Here is a 24,390-nt window from a genome sequence, read left to right as displayed (position 1 = left end):
AATCTGCTGAACACATCTGCACGTAGGAGGACGGTACTTCAAAATCTGTTGAACACAGACGGTACTTTGAAATCTGCTGAACACATCCGGACGTAGGAGGACGGTACTACGAAATCTGCTGAACACATCTGGACGTAAGAGGACGGTACTTCGAAATCTGCTGAACACATCTGGACGTAGAGGAGGTACTTCGAAATCTGCTGAACACATCTGAGTAGGAGGACGGTACTGTCAAAATCTCTGAACACATCTGGACGGCATGGAGGACGGTCGGACTTACGAAATCTCGCTGAACAAATCTGGACGTAGGAGGACGGTACTTCGAAATCTGCTGAACACATCTTCTGGACGGAGGACTGTACTTCGAAATCAGCTGAACAAATCTGGACGTATGTGGACGGTACTTCGAAACCAGCTGAACACATCCGGACGTTGTCAAAAGAAAAGTTACAGATATGTTTTAAGCAGGGAAGTCATAAAAACTTCGTCGTTGCGTCAGATGCTGGTGTATAAAAGCTTAACAATGACATGGCGTCATTTTTCTTATTTATGCCGCGGAAACTTTACCATGTAATTTTGTTGATCATTATACTTCTTTAGTAACTAAAAATGAAGTTTTACAAATTATGATTTGAAATGACTTTCATAATAAGGAGTTCAGAAATTAAAGAGTTCGACTTTCAAACTCGTGGCGATGTTACGTTTCCATACGTCAAAATGTTCGGCATTACAGAATATTTATTTTTTATTTAGGGAACAAAATATATCGAAGTTGTTCCAAGTCGCAATTTTCTACATGCAACATCGTGTGAACTACTTTCTTCACAAACTTCGTTATTACTTGACTAGCTTTGCTTTATCCAATACATTGCATTTTATACAAATTTTCATCTAGGCATTTTTTTACATGATTATATACAAATTTACAAGAGTAGTACTAGAGTTGTTAACATCATTTTGAATGTAATTCGTTTATAACTTTTCTACCGGTGTTTCGCCTGTTTTCTCCATCCCCATTCACCATCCCTCCCTCCATCCTCAACCTTTGATATGTCCGTCAGTTTTGACTGCTCATCTCGCCGTTAGACACAAATTAAAGATTATGTGTAAATTTTAAAAATACTTTTTGCACGAAACATGATATATACATGGTGGGTTATTTGGATAATATACAACTCCTTTAGTTTAGTTTCTATACAAAAGTACGGTTCCTGTTGCAGCAATTAGGTACAAATACCGCTTCCGATAGGGAACTTCTATTTCTGGATAATAATCTTAATTTAGTCAGAATATATTCCGCACGATATGCAAGGAGACAAGTAAAATGGTGGATGTAATTGTTTTTTTCTTGATGTATTTCTGTTCGTTCAACCAAGTCTCACAGTTCGTTTCCTGGCAACTTAAATTAAATAAATATCATAAATAAGTGAGATATAAACTATAGTTAAATTTCATATTGAATGCGAGACTAACGGCTATTTACATATTTTACATATTGTGGTGAGTGGGTGTTTTTTCTGGGTCATATTATAAATTCTTCCTCACTTGAATACAATTACTAACTCTTAAAAGTAAACAGAAACTTCAAATTTAAAAAGAAAGAAAAACTGGACAAGAATCTAGAAAATCTTTAACCACATTTCACATTGTCAACATCTAAGATGTCTGACAGGAAGGGAAAAAGTGGTCTCCATCCCTGAGAAGGAAGAAACATCATTGAAGACAGTAGATATTACTAATTGTTGTCAATTACTTTCATAGATTGATCATGTCTTAATTCTTGTTATAAGTTTTGGTTTGAATGGTTGCCAGTATTTATTTTCATTTTTGTCCTGTTTGAAAATGAATCATATATCGGTTATTGCGTTTCTTGAGAAATATTAGAAGTACAAAGATGATTGTCACACCCGCCCCTCCCCCCACACCTACCCCAACCTCCATTTCCTGCTTGTTGCGTAACGTCTATTTAGACAGCTGCTTTATCTTTTATTTACACAAAATTTAAAGCCATATGGAATCTAATGTATGAATATATTTTGCCAGCGAGAGTAACAGTTTACAAATGCGACCAATAAGCAATAACATATTGAAAAGACCCTTTGGACGCATAAAACGCAACCAACCAAAATAATAGCAGCCTCGGTTTGATTGAGTATATACGTGAGAGGTAATGAAGTGTGCATCATTTTTCCTCTCAAAGTTCCTTGAGCTTGTATGTGAATTTCTGGAACTCAGATAACCAGGTTATTTCCGTTAGACTGAAATCAACTGGTAACCATATAATAATGTTTTAAGTGCGAGGGGTAGTCGGAAAATATCCGGACATTTTGCTCTTTCTCAAAAACCGCTCAATATTTTTTCAAAAATTATTTTTATTCTTTTTAAAGTGTTCCCCATCTACGTCTATACTCATTTGCCATCTTAGTTGGCAACTTTTGTATTCTCTCTGCAAACCATGAAGTAGACCTACTGCTGAGTTACCGATTTTCAGCTGAAATCAAAGCCGCCCTGGTCTCATATTCGTTTCCAGCGTTCTGGAAACAAATAAAACTCATTGGGGCAAAAATCTGGGCTGAACGGAGGGTGGGACAACACTTGCCACTTGAAGGAGTTGATAAGTTCTACTGCAGATTAGGTAGTATGAGAAGGGGCATTGTCATGCAAAGAATTTTTCTGAGCTAGCCTGGAGTGCAATTTTTTCAGTTTTTCCTTCAGTTTATATTTTTCTAAATTACTTCTTAAGAGTATCTAGCAGTGACAGTTTGACCTTTTGGCATAAAATGAGCCAGTAAAAATGAGCCAGTATTTCTTTGGAGGTGGGGAAGCAGCTCGTTTCCACTGCTTTGACTGAGCTATTGTTTCAGGTTCAGCATAATGAACACCCCCCCCCCCACCACCACCACCACCCGCCCAGTTAAAAAAGCTTATGTTCATCAAGGTTAAAACGGCCCTATTGTTTTGCTATGGTCACCCTGGATACGTTTTGGCAGCTGTTTCGGCATCCAGCTAGCACGTACCTTGCTCATACCTAATTTTGCGTGTAAAATCTGATGTGCCGACGCTTTACTGATCATAAACTAATTAGCTACCTCCTGCAATGTCACTCTGTGATCTTTATTGACAAAAACCTCAACATTCGCCACCGTTGTAGAGGTCACTGCCTCAGCGGGTCTCCCTGGCCTAGGCTTTGTCCCTCACGCTTGTCTTGTCCTCTCTAAACTTTGAAACCCAGCTATAAAAGGTTGAACAGGATACGCAAGCTTTAGAAAAACTTCTCTGCAACCTTTGAAAAATGTGGAAAGTTTTTTCACTCTCTAAAAGCATGGATTTTGTTACACATCTCTGTTCTAGCTTAGAGTCCATGCTAGCCCTATCACCTACCTTGTTTAAATACTCTCATTAAGAATAAACTAACAGATCTATAGGTGATAAAATGTATTTTTGGTCATGTATAATATGTATAGGTAGCTGCACGTGGAAGGACAGGAGCATGAAAAGACCGGCCATCGTATTGTAGACAGGATGGCCATAACTCATCACTTTCAAGGAGTAGGTACCTATATATTTATCTCGGACCCCTTTCAGGGAGAATCTGGTTCATGGGATATTACATATTAGTTTTGAGACTTGTTTGTTCTTGACAAGCAAAATTACTATAAATGGCCGTGACCCCCGCCTCAGGCTGTCCATTCCATCATCGGAATGTTTGAAAGTTAAGGAAAGATTTAAGGAGTTTTATCTCGGGTATAAGCCATGTGTCCATACAACAGCTAATATCGGGTTTGATTGGTTTATAATTTGATATTTTTGTGGGATTTGTTCTTGATTCTTGAATAATCTACATTTAATATATAAGGCATTTATTCTTTCAATAGTTAAGTTTAACACACTTTGGAGTTTAAAGGGACTATCCCACACTTTTTGGGCGAAAAATAATTTCGCTAAAATCCATAAAAGTAAGTACTCTGAAAGTGACTAGTTGTACAAACTTATTGACATAAGATGTTTGCAAGATATTCTGATAAATAACCAAAACTAGTATGCAGAAGTTGGTAAACCGTTGCTGCAGAACGCTTTTGAAATAATGCAGAACATTTACATTCTTCCATTTTTACCAATATATAACTTTTATTTTCACCCACTTCATCATATTTCAGTGTCATATTCACATTCGCGACACTTATTTTTGAGGAAAATTGCTGCAGTGACATGCATTATTGAAAATGCCCTATAACCTTGAAAAAATGATTTTATCAACCTGAAACTTGGTATTTTTCATGCAATTAAGCTATTGTTACTACATAAATGAAAGTGACACTATTACAGACACCTACATTTTGTTGTTCTACGTAGGTAATCAAGCAGCACCTCCGGGCTGAAGATTGTTAATTTTATATAGAACATAAAGCAAATTTATTTACTACTTTATATACTAGAACCACCGACCTTCCGTAAGCCAGCTGAATGTCTTCCTCAAATGAAGAATTTAACTCACCGAGCGAGCCTCGAACCCTGGTTACGTCGGCCAGGGGTACGTGATTCGAAGTCAGCGACGTTAACCGCTCGACCACGGAGGTCACAGGAGATGGTACAGAATGCTAAGGCTGTTAACGTGTTTTGTCACTGATGAGGATATTATAGAATTATGATCCAGACTTTGCAAAGTACACATGTACTTGGTTAAGGGCCTGTAGTTTGCTGGGTCTGACCTGTTCTTGTAGACTGGGGTTACGTTTGTATTCAAGAATGCATCACGCATCGTCCAGATTGAGGATCGCTAATTGAAATATTGTTGTTTTTTGTACTCGCATGTGTTGACAATCAAACGCAAAGTGTCAAAGACGTAACTGCAGTGCTAACTGGCTGAATACAATCACCTCGGATAATTTGATTAGCTTTCACACTTCTCGCAAAAATCTCACAAGTACCTGAAGTAGGCGGAGATTAAATTAAGCTATCAGCGTGTCACCGTGTGTATGTCGGTGTGTATTCGGCACTCATTTTGACATCTTGCAAATTGTCAACAGTCCGAGTAGCAGTAATTGGTGAGTGCAGATCCTAATAAATCGGGCGTTTGAGGTTAGATTTCGTTTGGCAAGGATTGACATGTCCGATGATTTTGGACTCTGGCAATGCTGATATGGACTATCTAGAGTATTCAGAGTTAAAATTGTTTGAAAACATGGCAAACATATATGTCTATTTTTATTTCTTCAAACATGCATAGATGTCTGTAAAACAAAATGCTATATATGGTGCAAAAATTAAGTATTTTATGGTGTTAAAGTTCGGGCTAGTGAAATTGGTGTCAGGCTTGGAAAATTTCCTATCTGGTAGACCGAAGGGCAAGTTGATTCAAATCTGAATTTCGTATACTGCGCTTGTACAGTATTTTAATCAAATTGTGAGTATACTCTTCTAAAGTGAGGCTGTTACTGAAGATGATGATGATGATTTAGCCCGTTCCCCTATATTATTGCGGTTCTAGTGACAATAAATACAATTAGCAAGCAAATAAAAAATATAACAGTTATTTCGTTTAATAATAATTTCAAATAATTCGTTATCTATCAAAACGTACAAGTTTTGACACAAAATATAATTAAAATACTTCCGACAACCACATGTCACATGTACACTTTCTACCATTTTGATTTTGTATGTCCTTGGTATTTTCGCGTTAAAGATGTTGTTCAACTTAATTGTTGTAGTTGTAGAATTACTGTTAGGTTACATACCACTGTATTTGTTTATTTACGGTACACTAAGGAATACTGTGTCTGTTTGTAATAATAACAGTTTAATTATAAAAACATTGGTAAAATTATGTGAAATGTTCCACACCCAGTACTTAACAATTTACTCTGTAGACCTGAAAGAGTTGTCCCTTCTCAGCGCCCTGACCTTTGAACCTTTGTATGTGACCGTTTCGGAAGTTATGGTACCAAGGCGGGAAGTAAAGGGAAGCGGGGCATTGTGGGATGGTTGTTCATCCGAATCGGGCCTATTTATAACAGACGACATTAACAAAAAATTGGGCCATGGCGGAAACAATGTTAACAATAAAAATACAGGATTTTCGTTTAATTGGATAGATATTTAAGTATTTCAACTATTTTGAAAGTCTTCTCAACCAAAATTCTATGCATTCTGGATAAATTGATTAAAATTTGAACTGAAAATGAAAGTAGGTAGTAGGTTCTTTGTAAACAATGTCCAGATGGCGCTGCAGTGCAAAACGGAAATAACGCAAAATTACCAATGACACGAGCATACCCTAAAAGGCTATACTATGCAAGCTTTCATCACTCGACATCAGTTTGAGTTTATATGATTTGCCTGTTCTGCTTAGCAATCTTTAAATTGACAACTGGCACATAACAAAGAAACGATCATGGCTGTACGAATGTTATGACTAAACAGCCATTTTTTAAAAGCTTCTACAAATGAATTACAACCACATACTTGTAAGTTACAAATATATAACAAATTATTATTGACAAAAGCTTCTCTCACTTGGACTTTAACGGATGTAGAGTGGGCAAACCAATGCTTGGTGTATATCACCTTTCTCTGGGAATTTCTCAATATATATTTAAAATATCATCTCTTGTGAGTCCCATTTGTTTGTTTACATCACACGTGGTTTTATCCAAAGTGCGGTTCATTTCCCGTATAGTCACGTGTTAAGTTTCGTGTTCTACTCCTATTAAAACAGATTTTCTGGTAAAACAGGTATTAAAGAAGTAGCTGGCGGATGGAAATTTGGAGAAAAAACATTTTTCTTTTCAATTATTTTATTTTTTTTATATTAAAATAAACTATAGACCCTTATCATGGCATATGATACGGACCCACTGTACTTCACTTTATGTAGCGTATGCTGTTCAAGTAATTGATACACTATGTGGACAAATGGCCCTTTTGAATAAATTTCCAAGAATAATGGAAATATATCATCAACTATCATCAGTTATTGATTTCATGTAGTTAAGAGTCACATAATTGTGACAAATTATCTTCAAAAAAATTTCCTATTTACTTAAAAATTTAGTTAATCAATATTTAATTTTGTCTTGTGTTAGATATGTCTTATACTTCACTTTATTGCATAAATAGTTCAAAATTAGGACCTGCAGATTAATATGATGTACGCCGAGTGTTGGTATACTTCAGCACGAACCGCACAGGTTTTACTGGTACTATTTTGAGCTCCCCCATTCATACTGAAGAATTGGGCAAAATTCGATTCAAAAAAGTGACGTCACCATGTGACTAGAAATATGTAAACAATATGGTTGAATACTCGGAGATTGTTCTACAAACTGACGATAAAGAAGTATGGTAAGTTAATGTTAAATCATTTTTTATGTTAAAAATATGTAGTTTTTACGCCGAGCATTGTCTGCCCACTCTTAATTTTCATTTGTTTCAAATCTTGTTCACTTTCGTTGCCAATCTACGTCACATTAGAGTTACTCCCCTTAGAAACTTGAACCAAGAAAACAAAATGTTTGTTCTGGTTGTGTCATAAAAATAGAGCAAATTGAACAATATTAATAACAAAGTCAAATTTCGTTTACAAGGCACATGTAAGGTATGAGAAACTTTTGTAAATTTTATGTATTTGTTGTAAGTTAACGTATGTGGTTGTATTTTTATTTGAGTAGTTCTGGTTAAATTATGATAGAACTTTATTCTTGTTCTTAATGGTAGATCAAACATTCTGTTTTTTTTTTTAGATACAATATGCATTACAGCACACCAACTTATATCCATCCAGGTAAAAATTGTGTTGTCTTTTTCATTGATCTGTGACATCGTATGTTTTTGTCTGCTTAACTGTTGTATTTGCTTAACTGTGTTATTGTTACAAGGGGTGGAGTGCGATTAGTCAAACGAATTTGACATGATCCTAGCACTATTGAGATAATATTTGGGCAATATCTTCGCTAGCGTCAAACACTCGAAAGACCAAAATAATGGAGGAAATTTCCGATGAAAGTCGTTTAACATGCTATAGGTTTAAATGCCGATTATGTCATGAATTGGCCATAAATTCAAATAAAACTTATATGTATCAAAAGGGGATTCAATTACTCATTGATTTATGTAAAAATTATCAAATAATTTCCGAAATTACGAATTTTCTGGTGATTTAAACTGATGTATGTACTGTACACGATTAACGTTTACTGCGTCTGCACAGCATTATGCGCAAGCCAATAACTTCACATGACTGTGATTTATCCTCCATTATTTTGGTCCTTCGAGGTTTTGATGTTAAGATTGCCCCATCACAAATATAAAACAATCTGAATTTCAAATTATTTTGACTAGAGCGCGATATGAAAGAAAGAAATTGTGAGTGAGAGTTCACTAAATTTCACGTGCCTGACCCCACATAACCTTGCTAATCCCACAAAATATCTCATTCCCGCCATACTAACATCTCTTGAGCATTTTTCTACAGCTGTTCTAAGTAAGCGGACTGATTTCAAAATCGTTCAACTTTTAATAAAATCTTTATTTATGATAAGTTTTATAACTTAGTTATAGTATATTACCGGTAAGTGAATACTTGGATACAGGATTCTTGTAATTATTGTTATATTTTATTCTTGTATCATTTGTACTTATTTTGATTTACTGTATTAAAATGATATCGATTGTATGCATTTAGAATTTTATATTATTATTGTGTCAGTATTTTTATTTTTATAAGTTTTATTATTGTTACAGCATCTTGCAGTTAACCTTTTACCACCACCATAATATAATAGTCGTTTTTAAAGGATATAGAACTAACATTTTTTAAATAAAAATGACAACAAATATAACAATTGAACAACTTTTGTTATACCGGTAACAGATAAATATAAAGGCATTGAATACTTTTTCTTTGAAAGATTAACAAAAATATAAACGGTAAATCGAAAAAGCGACAACATATTTTACCAAAAAAAAAAAAATGACAGAAATACATAAATTACCTTTAGGTACATTAAATGCAACAACATCGATAAATCGAAATGACAAGGCTTCGAAAATAAGGCACAGCTTTGTTTACAGAATATACAAAATATGTTACAAAAAAAACGCAGTGTTTGCAGCGACCAACAGTTTGTTATACATGCACTGAAAATAACAGGTATATGTTAGAAACATTTTTTGGTAACAAAGAGGGGAAAAGACATTGAAACAATATATCGATCATGAAGGCAACCCTTGTTACAAATAATAAAAAAGAAAATTTCATTAGTCTTACAACGTCCTTGTTACAAAAGACACATATGCATTGAACAATTCCTAAAATGCATGTTATTCCTTTATACAAACACACAAGCATTGTCAGAATATAAACCTACAACATTTGTTACAAAGTGTATAACGAGTGGTATTGCTTCACTGACATTCCTATCAAAGATGCCTGAAATAATAACTTGTTTACTGATTTCTACAAACACAACAATTCTTGAATGTAAAAAGAGCGCGCCATGAGAAAACCAAATCAATGGCTTTGCGTACAGATGATCAGACAGCCTTGCGCATTCCGCGCAGTCTGGTCAGGATCCATGCTTTTCGCTTTCAAAGCCTATAGCAATCACAGAAACCGTTAGCGAACAGCATGGATCCTGACCAGACTGCGCGGATGCGCAGGCTGGTCTGGATCCATGCTGGTCGCAAAGCCACTATGTTGGTTTTCCCATGGCATGGCTCATATATTTAATATTAATTATATTGTTAATAATTTTGTTGATTATATAATTTTTTTTTGGTAATTTCGCAGAACTGTTGTACTTTTTCAATTTAAAGATTTGAAGTAAATGGGTTGCGTTGATAAAATCAGCAAACGTTGGTTCAAGCCATTTAAAGCAACAGAAAGAAAATGTTTTTTTTTTTTTTACATTAAATATCAAATGATAACAAGACAGTGGTTCATGCGGAACACCCAGACCAATACCCCAAAGGTCAAGGTTGCACTTGGAGTTTAAAGGTTAACTTCGTCTCTTCGTGTCACACTTAGAAGTGAATTATTTTAGATCATTTTTAAGTGTTTCATGCATACGCGGATATTCAAATAACTTGATATAAACGTTCATTTGTAAGCTGATATGTCAAATGGGCCCAGTTAAAAAAGGTTGGTGCATTTTCTTCGGAATTACTTCTCTTTGATATGATAAAAGGATGTAACCACATTTTTATTTCTCATTTTTACCCCACCAATTTAAAAATGAAATGTTATTAAAACAATTTCTTTTGTATTAAGAGATGTTTAAAAGCATTTAACAACTGTAGATTTCCAGACATGCAAAATTCAAACCCAAACATTATACCATACATATTGCATATTGTATATACAGCATAATATTGTGGATACATCATTGACATAAATCAGACCATTACTGTCCACCATTTCCATAGCATGAGAAACCAAAAAAAAAAGTAAAGTTATTTCCTTGATTTATATTCAAATATAAGACATTACCATTAAGATTATGCTTTATTCTAAAGAACTCTGAGAGTGGTAATAAGATTTTTTTTAACTCTTACCCTGCTTAGTTTCTAAAATGGATTACTCTATCTTTCAGTTCGGACATTACCATTTATAGGTCATAGTTGGGTATTCACTGAAGATTTACTGACTGAACAGCGAACAGTGCAGATCTTGATCTGCACTGGTCGAAAAAGGCAGATACAATTGTCGCTAGTATGCTAAGAGTTAAATTTCCAAATGTCTTAATTATAAAATGCATGTCAAACTGAATGTGTTCTATCAGCATTAAATATGTGCTTGATGTGCTTTAATAGTTTTATAATTATTTTAGAGGATAGTAAGTTAGCCTACTTTGCAGTATGCTTTTTGGGTAACTCGCCTCTGTAGTCTGTAACAACGTTAGCATTTAGTATTATATCATTGGCTTTTCAGGTCTAACCACTTTAATATCTTGATTTAAAAATTTGTTTAAATGTGAGGCCGATTACAAATTTTGATTAATGTTAACCTGTTTGAACACGTATCAGTTGTATTTGTTTTCTTTTAATGAAGCTTTTGTCGGTTATGGACCAATCCAACCAGCTTGACTTTTCCGTTCTTGGCAAGTCACTCAGGGGTTTCCGTAAGTATAAGAAAAGGTGGGTACCCGAATACTGGAGCCGTCATGAATGTTTTATAAGCCGTCAAGGAGCAGTCGCAACAAAATTTGGCGATGAAGAAGTGTGTGGATATGTACCCACTGACGTTCAAAAACTCAGGAAACGATTTTTGAAAGAAAACGGAAAGATAACGGCAGTTGTAGCAGGTGTTCCTAAACGACACAGGGGTAAAGGCGGGAAGGTGCCTATGATATATGTTTTCACAGGAGACTGGACTGCCGTTCTTACAAACTTAAGGAGAATCATAATAGCAGGTAAGTTTGATAGTATTAGTCTATGTTCTTTGACCTTGTACCTTATTAAGAATTTTGAGGTTTTGCGGTATCCCAGCACATATCGGGCTTATATTGGACCGATGCGATTTTCGGTATCGGCCAAATATCGATGTATTATTATCAAATCTATATTTGTAGTTTTTTACACTGGTCTAAACACAAATACATGATATAATAATAAAAAGTCGTATTGACCCTTAGGCAGAACCAAGAAACGTATTGATCTCCAACAGTGACGTCATAACAATTTTTCTCCTATGACTACGAGTTGTTGGTTTTAATGATAAAACTATTTTTGCCAGTTTTGGTCAATATGAGGATTTATCGACCATGAGAAAATAATATCAACCTCTGCCTCCCCCTCAGTCGATATCACTTTTTCCCATGTCGACCTCTCTAAAAGGCAACAATTGTATAATATCGGTCCGATATTGTTTTGGGAAATTTGCTATCGACTGAATGTCGGACCAGTGTCATCAACATTATATCGGTTTGCCTATATTGGTCCGATATGCCAGTTTCAGCTGAAATACCTGAATTTGCAAAAATGAACCCTGTATATTTTATGTACAGTAGGAATATAAAACATTTATATACATACACTTTCTGAATCCAAATATTTCGTTATAAATGTATTTGTTATTTAATTAATTTGGTGTGGAAAATGAATGACATTGAATAATTTTAGTCTGCCACATTAAAGCGTGAAAGTATTTGAAACTACTGCGGTTACATGTCGCACATACGTATTTGATATATTTAGTTACAAGTGTAATGAATTTTCTAATATAAAAGTATTTTTTCACAATGGAATCGCGAGGAATGTTCAATTTCAGACTGAAAATGTTATGATATGCAAAATGAATTTACAGATATAGAAAAGAAACTGAAAAGGAACAAATCCCTTGATATACAAGTCGGAGATGCAACATGTGAATTCGGGGTAAATGATTTTATAATTGTAATACTCTATATAGTATTAAAGGAAATTTGAGTTCGCAAGGTTTTCACCAATCCTTTTTCGTTAACACATAGTCTTTGAAAAACTGTTTGATAAAATAACGACAGGAATCCTCCAGTTAGTAAATGAAATTCCTCGTAATGGACATTTAGTCATGTTTCTTCAAGGCATCTAATACGTCTGTCAGCATGAATAACCTACTTCCTTGTGTGAAAACAAGAATCCAATTTAAGAATAAAAACCTTTACCATTGCAGGTGCTGTCTATAGCTCGTGTGAAAACGGTTAACATGTAGAATTTGTTCAGAGTTGTTAAGATTACCAGCATAAGAAAACAATGTGAGTGATATCTGAATTCAGCGAAGGCACTGTACTTTACCTGTGAAGCATGATGTATACAATGTACTATAGATTTGATATGTTGAATACTTCAATCCTTTTCTGTTTCCGCTTATTCATATGAAATGATTCGATTTTAATAGGAAAGTGTGAATCATTTAGAAATGATACAAAAATAAGTTCAAAAGTCTTACACTTCAGGCAACACGCGGCAGCAGCACGGGAGTCTCATGCTGATTCTGATATAGAAACCTCTTATGAAACGCAGGAAGAAATCAATGAAAGCGAGCCTTCACTACAAGCGGTATATGTTACTTGTTATTGAATTGTTTCCATTAATTTGATAATTTGAATTTGCATTTAATTGTATTATAATCCGTATCAGTCATAAATGGTATTTTATTCTTCAAGAACCAGATAGTGGCCGAGTCAAATATGAAAGATTTCTAACCTTGCACTTGCACACCGGACTGGCGTTTCTGGTGGTTTTACCAACGCCGGCAAAACCCTATTGGCTCTCAATGCCAAATGAATCTCGTGTTGTTAATGACAGCTAACGATTCGTGCACTGATTATATAATATTTAAGTAAAATGCGCTAAAAATATACTGCGCCTTGTTTAAATACGCTACTATATAAAAGAGTGCTACAAATAATTGCTTTATTTATTCTATAATTTGTAGAATATGGTATGAAAGATATAAAATGCTGACACCACTGGTTGTAGATGCTCAGTGGAATATCGGGCTGTTGGATAACTATTTTTGCGGTAACCCGACAGAACCGGATATTCTCATCTGCATCTACAACTACTGACAGATTATCATATTCCAACCTGGTACCTATTATTAACAAGAGCTAAGTCTCTGTGTAACAGAAATATTGTCCTACCCGTGTATTATTATGGTATTTTCTAAGTGCAAAAGGGGCCATAATTCTTGCTAAAAGCAAGATGGAGTTATGTGTTTTGTTGTACAGGGTCAGCTGTTGATAGTAAACAAGTGTTGCAAATTTTAAAGCAATAGCTTTGATAGTTTAGGAGAATAGCTGACCTAAACACAAAACCAAGAAATATATCCAAAAGGGGACATAATTCTTGCAAAAAAGCAATGTAGAGTTACGGTACTTGCTGTGCAGAGTCAGCTTTTAATGGCAAATAACTGCTCCAAGTTTTAAAGAAATAACTTTGATCGTTAAGGAGAAAAGTTGACTCAAACGCAAAACTTAACCAAGGGATAAGAAATTTTCTAAGTCCAAAAGGGGCCATAATTCTTGCAAAAAGCAGGATGGAGTTATGTTTCTTGCTGTACAGAGTCAGCTATTGATAGTGAAAAAGTGTTGCCAGTTTTTAAGCAATAGTTTAAGAGCTGACCTAAACATAAAACTTAACCAGGCAACGCCGACGCCGATCAAGTGATAACAATAATTCATCTTTTTTTTTCAAAAATTCAGACGAGCTAAAAATGATGTGTAAAAGACAAAGGTCTCATTAGTCCATATGGCCCTTCTAGAAGATATGACACTTTAATAAACAAACTCTTTACCTTTACTTTTAGATTTATATTGAATTAAGTATGAACTCTTATCTAAAAAGTCCTAATGTCTATCCCTTTTGAATGTATATGCAGGTAGGGAGTTCTCGTAAACGAGGATTGAAAGAAAATGATAATGCAGTTGAGACTGCAAGGATCAAGAAGAAGAAAAAGAAACCTACCCCCTAACCAGGTAACATCATACTAGTATTCAATTTAGAAAAATCAAGAGAAAAGTTTAGATGGATAGGGGATAATTATACCTGTTAATTCAGTCACGTTTTATTTTAAACATGGTGAAGAACTAATGTATGATTTAATGTTAATGAGAACATTCGGTTTTGATACATTAAATGTAATTTAAGACAGCGTATAATGCTTTGTGTAATTTACTCTAATAAAATCTAATTTTCGTTCTAAGACAATGGTCTATTTCAAGATATTACAAGAACGTATTAACCTTTGCCCCGCTAAATTTCTAACAAAAAATGACTGGTCCATCATTCAATTTGGGAAGTGCCACTTATTATTCAAAAGGGGTGTTTTTCACTAATCTTGGTCTGCACTGGTCGCAAAGGCATAATAACTTGCCACCAACAGGCTAAATATTAATAAGTTAGTAGTAAACTCAGCTTAATATAATTGTCTAGATTCAATGAGATATTTCTTTTGACTCGAATCAAATTGTATTTAGTTTCAAAATAAGTAGCCATTCGAACAAACGATTAAATGTCTGTAACGTCAATAGTTACAAGAACTTTAAAAGGAAGTATAAACATAAAATTATAAAGTAGTCTAAAATATGTTAATCAGTCTTAAAAGTAAATGAGATCCTATAAATGTTCATTTAATAAACGTCTGAAAAGTGTGCTATTGTAGTTCTCTAAATTACTGATGGGTATATATACGCGTACTTAAATATACTGATCAACATATACTGACAAACCCTGAGAATCTTACAGGCAAAAAAGTTTTGTAAAAGCAATAATATGCCCTTAATTTATTGTCTAGAATAAATACAAAAGTGTAATACAATTTAACTAGATCTAAAGCCAGTGAACTTTAAAGAGAAGTAATTCTGATATTAACTAACAGTTTCGTTTCTTTGTCTATACAGTAAATTGGGTAATTATATATTTGTGATTTTCATATATAAAACGTTTGATTGATCATGTCATGACCTGAAATCTTTGACTTCTTAGTGCGACAGTGAACTTTAAGATAAAAATATTTGTATTTCACGCGACACCTAGTCTTTTTATGGTTAATGTTTGTATCACGTTATATGAAAATCTACCCAAGCTTGGCAATTTTTAAATGGACAAGAAAAATGACCTATAATCTTTTGCCTCCAAATGTGACAATGACTCCTAGCTTTGCGAACAACACATTGTTTTGTTATGATGTATGGATTTGCTGAACTGTTTGAAAATACATACCTGCATAGTAAAATTATTGACCGGACAATGATAAGACGGCGAGAACTGATACTCCTCGGAATTAGTTTTACCAACTACTACCAATAATAATGATTCAGAAAATAGTTAAAGGGCAATGAATGCCTGACAATACCTTAATTTTATATGACAGCCGTTCTCAAGCCTTTCATAACGCTGAAAAATTAAAATCGGACCACTATTGAAGAAGGCAGTTTGAAATTTTAGAAAATGGCTGATCATGGAGGCAGCTATTTAGTGTGTTATGACGTCATTTACACACTGCTGAATTATTCATTTAGCAAATGACCTTTTAAGTAAATTTATTTCATATGTTTCTTGCGTGTATCATGTAAATCAGGGTAATTTCTTCAATTATAGCTGGAAAAAGGTAGAGAAATTATTTACGTATCTAGAAATTTAACAAATCTGCCATTTTTGTTACCATGGAAACAAAATGGCCGCCATTTCGATAAAATATTTGAGTGCTCATTACTCTCTCATTTTTAAGCCGAATTTGAAAATTCTTTCAATTCTTTAAATGATTAAAGAAATCCTTGCAGACGAAATTAACATAAGAACAATATCGCCTTTCCCTTTAAATGCGCAGGTCGGACATAGATGGAATTGAAGATTATCTTAAATGCAATCTTATTATTATGATATATTTTTAGCAGGTAAGATATCGACCACGAAGAAGGATCATAAAATAAGTCTTAAAGAGAAAGACTTCCACAAGATATCACAGATGATTGTTAGTAACTGGCAGAAGCTCGGAATAGAATTGGGTCTCGACCAAAAAGAAATATCTCGCGTGGAAATGAATCACAGCAACAAGTGTGTGACCTTTAAGATATACCGAATGCTGATGAGATGGAAAGAGATCATACCCGGTAATGTTACACTTGGACATTAAATTGAAGCGGTATATCAGTGTTCAGAACTTGAAATAGATCAAGAACAATTCAGGAACTTCATCAGTAAGAAGAGATCGACACCAAAAAGTGTAAAATAGCTCGCATAGAGACGAACAAGCGTCTTACCTCTCTAATGCTTATTTTTATTTTCCTAGACAACGAGATAACACGGTTTTGTCTTTTGTAATTTTCAAGAATGCAAATACAATTTTGATATTTTGTAAGATAATTTTGTTTCTTTAATATTACATTTTGTACAATTCATTTTGTTAATTTAACAGAAGGTTTGTTCAGGAAATTTTCTTATTAATCCCCCGCCGTGGCGGAGGGATTATAGGAATGGTCTGCGTCCGTCCGTCCGTCCGTCCTTCCGTCCGTAACAAAATCGTGTCCGGTCCATATCTCCTAAACCCCTTGAAGGATTTTCATGATGAAACTTGGGTCAAATGGTCACCTCATCAAGACGATGTGCAGAACCCATGAGTCAGCCTTGTCGGTTCAAGGTCAAGGTCACAACTCAAGGTCAAAAGTTTGAGCCTGCCATTTTGTGTCCGCTCTATATCTCATAAACCCCTTGAAGGAATTTTATAAAACTTGGGTCAAATGATCACCTCATCAAGACGATGCGCAGAACCCATAAGTCAGCCATGCCGGCTCAAGGTCACGGTCACAACTAAGGGTCAAAGGTTTTGAGCCTTCCATTTTGTGTCCGCTCTATATCTTCTAAACTCCTTTAAGGATTTTCATGAAACTTGGGTCAAATGATCACCTCATCAAGACGATGTGCAGAACCCATGGTCAGCCTTGTCGGCTCAAGGTCAAGGTCACAACTGAAGGTCAAAGGTTTGAGCCTGCCATTTTGTGTCCGCTCTATATCTCCTAAACCCCTTGAAGGAATTTTATCAAACTTGGGTCAAATGATTACCTCATCAAGACGATGTGCAGAACCCATGAGCCAGTCATGCCGGTTCAAGGTCAAGATCACAACTTAGGGTCAAAGTTTTGAGCCTTCCATTTTGTGTCCGCTCTATATCTCCTAAACTCCTTGAAGGATTTTCATCAAACTTGGGTCAAACGATCACCTCATCAAGGCGATGGCAGAACTTATGAGTCAGCCAAGTCGGCTCAAGGTCAAGGTCACAACTGAAGGTCAAAGGTTTGAGCCTTCCATTTCGTGTCCGCTCTATATCTCCTAAACCCCTTGAAGGAATTTTATAAAACTTGGGTAAAATGATTACCTCATCAAAACGATGTGCAGAAATTATGAGTCAACCATGCCAGCTCAAGGTCAAGGTCACAACTAAGGGTCGAAGGTTTGAGCCTTCCATTTTGTGTCCACTCTGTATCTCCTAAACCCCTTGAAGGGTTTTCATCAAACTTGGGTCAAATGATCACCTCATCAAGAACTCATGAGTCAGCCATGTCAACTCAAGGTCAAGGTCACAACTGAAGGTCAAAGGTTTCAGCTCTGTATCTCCTAAACCCCTTGAAGGATTTTCATGACACTTGTGTCAAATGATCACCTCATCAAGACGTTGTGCAGAATTCATGAGTCAGCCATGTCAGTTCAAGGTTAAGGTCACAGCTAAAATCAAAGGTTTACCCTTTCACTATCCATAGCAGTGGCGGGGGATTTAGCTGTCTTTCAGACTGCCTTGTTTTAACAGGTCTTGGTAAGAAAATTTTGTAATTTTAACACGAGGTTTTGTACAGATATCTTAAGGTTTTAACAGGCAGTTGTGTACAGGTCATTTTGTTCTTCCTTTACTTCATTTTCCATGACATTTTTCCACAAAATATTCATGAGGTATTACAGTTTCATGGGTTTCCACGGAGGGATTGTCATAATATTTACAAATAGGTAATGCATAAATAATAACTGCAGTGACTTTTTGTGATACACTTGTGTCTGTCGTTAGTCGTCAACAATTGTACTGTTCACACTCCAAAGGGTACAATATTCGCTCAATCAGAATGTTTGTCTCAACAAAATCTTGAACGACTTTGTAACAAAACTAGGACAAAGACGTCTTACAGATTTTATTAAGTATGGAAAAAATGAAGTGTTGTAGGGCTGCCTTACTAGATTAAGTGTTGTTATATTTTCTGGTCCTTTCAGATGATGGAGTCCATGTTAATGTTAATTTACCAGATTTTCAAAAAAAGAAACCTGTAATTTAAATTTGGTACGTCGATGTTCGGGCGGGCAGGCAGAAGGCGTAAAATTAATAGTCTCCGCTCAATAACTTTAGATAGGGTTGAGATATGAAAATGAAACTTGGCCCATAGATTGCTTATAGTAAGACCAAGATTGGGATTTAAACTGGATTCAGTGGGAACAAAGGCAATGTCACTGTTACTAAAATAGAAGTAAAACAACAAATTCCATTCAATAACTTTAGTTTGGATGGAACTTGGTATAAAGGTAAGTAATAGGAAAACCAAGAGTTGGATTGTATATGGGATCAGTTGGATCAAGTCCAACGTAAGCATAACTTAATTAACCTGCTTACATATAAATTTTCATGATGGCGCAGTCGGCTGAAGCGTTGGTCTATTGTACTTTGTATTAACAATGTTGAATATTTCGGTAGCGATTCAAATTCCGACCCGGGCCTTACTTTTGTGAAATAAAAAAGCCATGTAGATGCCATATGGTCAAGGTCACAGTTACTAAAAATAGAAAAAAGTATTGTCACTTCGAGCAAAAAGGTAGCTTCTTGTTATAACTTTAGGCCATACCAAACTTTTTAATAAGTCCTCGGAAATTTTTCCAAAACATTGGGCGAGTGTTTAAAGCCTGTTTACTGACCATTTTGCTATTATTGCTATTTGGAAGGTATTTTTCTATACACTCCAGCGGGCGAATTTTATTTTTTTCCTCGAAAATTAAATCTTTCATGCACCGTTCCGATAGAAACGATTTCTATTTACTATACCTTTTAGATTGGACAATCCTGTCATCAAACTGGTGTTTGAAATACTGGCTTTAGATTGTATTTGGGGTCACTGTTTCTTAAAATAGAAAAAAATGTTGTCCGCTCAATATCTTTAGTTTCTGTATACCTATTTTAGCAGACTTGGTTTGTAGATAGCTTTTATCGAGACAAAGTTTGAGATTGAGTTTGGGGTTACATAGGTCAAGGTCATTGATACTAAAAATAGAAAATGATTTCCATTCATTTCCACTCAATATCTTTAGTTTGGATAGATCCATTGTCACCAGACTTGGTTTGCTTTTTGAGTCAAAGGTTGGATTGTATTTTCGGTTACTCCGATCAAAGTTACTATTACTAATATGGAAATAACCGTTTCCGAAAACATTGAAAAATTGGTTTCGCAGCATTGAGACGTTTCTTGTGAATGATCGAGTTTCACGTAAGCCGATGCTAGGGGAAATATTATAGTTGCAAGCAACCACATAGACAAACTGAAAACCAATACACAGAAAAGTAACAAAAGTTAATTTCAAAGGTTGAATTCTTCTTGTAAAGAATTTTACATTAAAGAAGTGCAAGATTCCTGCTAAACAGGAGTACTTCAGATCAGACTAGTGACCACAATGACCACAGATAATTAACCATGACCTTTTACTTAGAACCTACTTAGAGGTTAATTTATGGTGCTACTGAAATTTACAGGTTTTTTCTTTATTTTTTGATTTTCTGTTTTTGTTGTATTTAACGTCATAACGACACAAATATAGGTCATATGGCGACTTTCCAGCTTTGATGGTCGAGGAAGACCCAAGGTGCCCCATCATGCATTATTTTGTCACGGGCGGACACCTGAGTAGAACCACCGAACTTCCCCATTCCAGCTGGATGGCTTCCTCACATGAAGAACTCAAGGGGTTGACCACAAACTATTATAATTACAGGTGTGTTTCCAGTGTGTATGCAGTTAATTATCATAGTCTTTGTTATCAAACAAGTTATATGACTGTTTTGAAAACTACCCTCTAATTATATGCATGTGCCATGCACAGTCTCATGTTGAAAAGCTACTGAGTGTAAATGTATTTAAACAGCTCATGTTCACTGATAGATGAAATTCATTTTCCTGGTTAAAATAGTCGTTTTTCGACCAAGTTGCACCTAATTACGGACGACTTTCACTTTAAAAAAAACAAGCTTGAACGTAAGCATCATACACTCAACGTCAAAATGAATGATCAAATATAAAGTGATGGGTAATATCAGGATCGAATTGATTATTACTCTGCATATGCCTTTTCCAAGACGTCAAAAATCTGTAGGAAGTCATCTAGCCCGCCCGCTTAGCTCAATAGGGAGAGCGCAGATCCGCGAATCGCGGGGTTGTGATTTCAATCCACGTGACAGTTTGATAAAATGAAAAGACATTGTGTCTGAAATCATTCGTCCCCACCTTTGACTCATGTGGGGAAGTTGGCAGTTACTTGCAGAGAACAGGTTTTTACTGGTACAAAATCCAAGAACACTGTTTAGGTAAACTGCCCACTGTGATATAATTGAAATACTGTTGAAAATGGCGTCAAACCCAAAACAAACAAACAGTAATGATCTTGCTATTCCCTTTGAGTTATCCGCAAAGGAACTTGCACTGAATAGAATTTCAGCGACTTTTGTATCAATAAATCTGAAAACATACGGAATGCTATACACTTACACAAGACAAATCACTAAGATCAGATCGGTTAGACTCAAAATGTTATAGAACGTCATGTTAAAACAAACTGTTTTGTTGATTTGACTCATGCAACAGATGATGCAGACAAGACATTTTAAGAAATCCCTGGAGGAACTCTAAACATTAATAGCAAAATATATATTTTACACGATAGAGTTACCGTTCGTTATCTCGCGTGAAGTTGTTTGTGACGAGAACTTACTTGTTTACAAAAAATGGCCGATGAAAAACATAAAAAAGAACTGTTTTGACATTAGAACAGCGTGTTAAGGCACTTGAATTGCTCGATTGGGGAAAACCAGCGTATAAAGTTGCTGAAGAATTCGGAGTCGGTGCATAAATTGTTCCACAATGTTCCTGGTGAAACAAAAAGATGGCGGCATTTAACAGGAAACGACGAAGAAAACACGGATTAAAGATGCAGTCAATAAACGGATAAATGTCAATGAACCATTAACACACAAAAATATAAATATCATAAACCACAGTGTGTAAAAAAGTTCTTATGGAACATTTATATTTTACTGCTCCCATTTATTTTCTCGCCTGATCATGGGCTTAAATTTGTTTTATCAACATCATACGAATGATGCAAATTATTTGAAATTTATATTTTATCAATATGCAATTAAAGAAATAGTATTTAATCATTTTTCACTCCTACCTTAAAAGACGCCTATATATAAGTATCTGATATACATGTACTTTAACTGGAAAAATATATGAAACCAACGTCATCCAGTTAAGTGGGACTGTTTTAAGAGACTCCCTGTCATATGTGACCTTTTTTGCTGCTTCCTAAAGTCTGTCTCTTAAAACAGTCTCGACTGTTTTCCATTGATTTAGGTACTGTACCAAAGATATTTAAGAATGTGCAAATAAGATCTATGTTAAAGAAACCTAGGCTGGAATCAACAGCCACAAAACAACATGCTTGTATCACGTCTCCCACCCATTTTAAAGGTTTTGGAAACGGCAGTGGATATCCAGTAGGAGAATCATGAAGAAAAGAACAAACTCCTTGAGGGACTACAGTCTACATACAGAAAAAAATCATTCAACTAAATATGCGCTAATGAAAGACCAGATTGACCTAACGAAGTTCCAGAACGACATTATTCAGCCTGTTACAAGCTACTAAAACCATGATCACTGACAATCTGACGGTGTTGCACTGACTTGGGTCGGATGTCAATTATCTAAGGAATCGCTCTCAAATGGTGTGCATTGATGGGGAGTTGTCGACACCTATGTTGACGTAATATAGAATACCTACGGGTTACAAACTAAATCCCAAAAGTTAAATATATTTACCATTGGTCAAAAAAGGAGATGCTATGGAATGATTTCTTGTTACTACACCAACGCCTCTCAGTTGTTCTTTTCTTTTAAGCCTATAAAAGCTACAATTAGGTATTGTCCCATATTGTAACATGCTCAAACTCAATGCTGATAAAACAGAAATAATAATGTTGATATCAAAGCATAATTCCAGGTACAGTGTTAATATGTTCAGGAAGACCAGTGACTCTGCAATTATATATGTGAGGAATCGATGAATCTCAGGCAGTGTAAGTCTTTAACATGTTCAGCTCTGTATTCAGGGTTGTATATCCACAATTATACATAATAGGTCAGGCCAGACGGTAGCCTGGTTTCTCATGATACCGGTGTACTTAACGTGCGCAAAACGAACGAAACTAAAGAAAACAATTCACCTCAATTTTTTATTTCTTGAATTACATGAATTACTTTAGTCCGAATATTAAGTTGTATTCTCTACAGTATGCGTCAGAAAATGTTCGGATAATATCTTAATTACAATTTGTTTTCTCATTTGGATTCAGACTATTATTCTTATCGATCTTTTAGCATTTTTAACATTTTGCAAAGAATTTTAACAGATAAGCTGTCTGCGACTGCAACAAAGGGAAGTAACTCAATTTCTGTAATTATAAAGAATCTTAAAGGCAAAACGTTTTATAAAAACATTAATTTACCATCAATTTATTGTCTAGAATAAATACAAACATGTAATTCAAATGATCTGGTTCTAAAGCCAGTGAACTTTAAAGAGAAGTAATTCTGATCATAAAATCATTTTGGGAAGTAGCAGTTTCGTTTCTTTTTCTATATGTTTTATATATCATTTGTTATTTATATATATATAAGTTGTTTGATTGATAATGTCACCCACTAATCAAGAAGTCATTTATGACCTTATATCTTTGATTTCTAAGTATGACTGTGAACTTTAAGATAGAGATCTGGGTCTTTCACGCGACACATAGTCTTTTCATGGTTGATGTTTGTATCAAGTTATATGAAAATGTACCTAAGCTTGTCAAAGCTTTTAACTTGACAAGAAAAAATGACCTAAAATCTTTTGCCTCCAAGTGTGACAATGACTTCTAGCTTTGCGAACGACACATTGTATTGTTATGATGTATGGTTTTGTTTAACTGTTTGCATCCAGACGGGGACGGGCAGACGAGGCGAAACTGATAATCCCCGGAACTTGTTTTAATCAATTAATAATAATAATGATTCAAAAAATAGTTAAATGCACATTTCTGACATAGACGGAATTGAAGATAATCTTAATTACAATCTTATTATTATGTCCGATCTAGGATCATAACGATAACCCTGTCTATGCTAATGAATAGTATGTAGTGAAATGCAAGTCATCTGAAGTCAGGTACCCTCATATTGCCGCATTTCATAAAGCGGTCCGCAGAATTAACACCCTACTTTCGTTTTCAGGTAAACAACTAGAAAACATGCGAATATAAGCATAAAAAAATTGTCTTATCTTATTAAAAATACATTCCACGAGTGAAATAATGCCCACTTGGCTCCCGGTTTACGCGCAAATGCACGAAAAATGGAAATTAGGATTATCGACTTCGTAGACCTGAATAAGATAATTAGAGCGAAGGCAGTTTTTGCAGAGATAGTTACTGCAAGAAAAAGGAATCTGATGATTGAATAATTTGTAGCCCGACCCTTTTGCTCTTATTATGTATATATATATATATATATATAGTAGAGAGAATTTATACGAACTAAATCACCACCACAATATACCAGACCAATTACG

This window comes from Mercenaria mercenaria, chromosome 13 (assembly GCF_021730395.1).
Source record: "Mercenaria mercenaria strain notata chromosome 13, MADL_Memer_1, whole genome shotgun sequence".
NCBI classification, from domain to species: domain Eukaryota; kingdom Metazoa; phylum Mollusca; class Bivalvia; order Venerida; family Veneridae; genus Mercenaria; species Mercenaria mercenaria.
Note: the sequence above shows the minus strand (reverse complement) of the source record.